The 1,659-nt window shown below is 54.1% G+C and overlaps 2 non-coding genes across 2 annotated transcripts; both read left to right on the top strand.

Moving 5' to 3' along the window:
* Positions 1-809: 809 nt before the first annotated feature.
* TRNAA-AGC lies at positions 810-881 on the top strand. The gene has a single exon. It is a non-coding gene; the product is annotated as a tRNA-Ala (tRNA).
* Positions 882-1,267: 386 nt separating this feature from the next.
* TRNAA-AGC lies at positions 1,268-1,339 on the top strand. Its single transcript has one exon. It is a non-coding gene; the product is annotated as a tRNA-Ala (tRNA).
* Positions 1,340-1,659: the final 320 nt, after the last annotated feature.

The following is a 1,659-nucleotide window of genomic DNA, read 5'->3' as shown; positions in this document are numbered from 1 at the left end:
AGAAGGTCCCAGGCATCTCCAGTTAGAAGGTGACCAGGCATTAAGTGATGGGAAAGACCTCAGTCTGAGACCCTGGAGAGCCACTCACAGTCTGAGTAGACAAGACTGACCTTGACGGACCACTGGGTCTGATTCAGTACAAGGCAACGCCATGTGTTATGCCTATAAGAACAAGTCATTATGAAAGGTACATAACTAGGGAAGATGTTGTGGCTCAGTGGAAGAGGCTCTGTTTTGCATGCAGAAGGTCCCAGGTTCAATCCCCCGCATCCCCAGTTAATAGGACCAGGCAGGAGGTGATGGGAAAGACCTCCGCCTGAGACCCTGACTCAGCGGCAGAGCCTTTGCTGCGCGCGCAGAAGGTCCCAGGTTCCATCCCCGGCATCCCCAGTTAAAAGAACCAGGCAGGAGGTGATGGGAAAGCCCTCAGCCTGAGACCCTGGAGAGCCCCTGCCGGTCTGAGTAGGCAATACTGACTTCGATGGCCCAGTGGTCTGATACAGTATAAGAAGAAGAGTTGCTTTTTATACCCCACCTTTCTCTACCCTGAGGAGTCACAGAGTGGCTTACTATCACCTTCCCTTCCTCTCCCCACATCAGTCACCTTGCGAGGTAGGTGGGGCTGAGAGAGTTTGGAGGAGAAGTGGGACTGACCCAAGGTCACCCAGCGGACTTCATGGGGAGGAGGACTGGGAAATCGAACACGAAGCTCCAGATTAGAGTCTGCCACTCTTAACCACTACACCACTATGGCTCTCTGTAAGACCGTTTCATGTGTGTGACCATGACTTACAGATATTTGGTGGGGAGGGGCTGTGGCTCAGTGGAAGAGCCTCTGCTCAGCATGCAGAAGGTCCCGGGTTCAATCCCCGACATCTCCAGTTGAAAGGGCCAACCCTGGAGAGCCCCTGCCGGTCTGAGTAGGCAATACTGACTTCGATGGCCCAGTGGTCTGATACAGTATAAGAAGAAGAGTTGCTTTTTATACCCCACCTTTCTCTACCCTGAGGAGTCACAGAGTGGCTTACTATCACCTTCCCTTCCTCTCCCCACATCAGTCACCTTGCGAGGTAGGTGGGGCTGAGAGAGTTTGGAGGAGAAGTGGGACTGACCCAAGGTCACCCAGCGGACTTCATGGGGAGGAGGACTGGGAAATCGAACACGAAGCTCCAGATTAGAGTCTGCCACTCTTAACCACTACACCACTATGGCTCTCTGTAAGACCGTTTCATGTGTGTGACCATGACTTACAGATATTTGGTGGGGAGGGGCTGTGGCTCAGTGGAAGAGCCTCTGCTCAGCATGCAGAAGGTCCCGGGTTCAATCCCCGACATCTCCAGTTGAAAGGGCCAGGCAGGAGGTGATGGGAAAGACCTCCGCCTGAGACCCTGGAGAGCTGTAAAGAAGGGCTGTGGCTCAGTAGAAGAGCCTCTGCCTGGCATGCAGAAGGTCCCAGGTTCAATCCCCCGCATCTCCAGTTGAAAGAACCAGGCAGGAGGTGATGGGGAAGACCTCGGCCTGAGACTCTGGAGAGTAGTGGGGAGGAGGGTGTGGCTCAGTGGAAGAGCCTCTGCTTGGTGTGCATGAGGTCCCAGGTTCAACCCCTGGTTTGAACCAGGGCCTCTCCAACATTGTTTTGAAGATGCTTCCAAACTGACC

Source organism: Gekko japonicus, unplaced genomic scaffold (assembly GCF_001447785.1).
Source record: "Gekko japonicus isolate JY-2015 unplaced genomic scaffold, Gekko_japonicus_V1.1 scaffold17913, whole genome shotgun sequence".
NCBI lineage: Eukaryota > Metazoa > Chordata > Lepidosauria > Squamata > Gekkonidae > Gekko > Gekko japonicus.
This window is presented reverse-complemented; position numbering and strand designations above follow the sequence as displayed.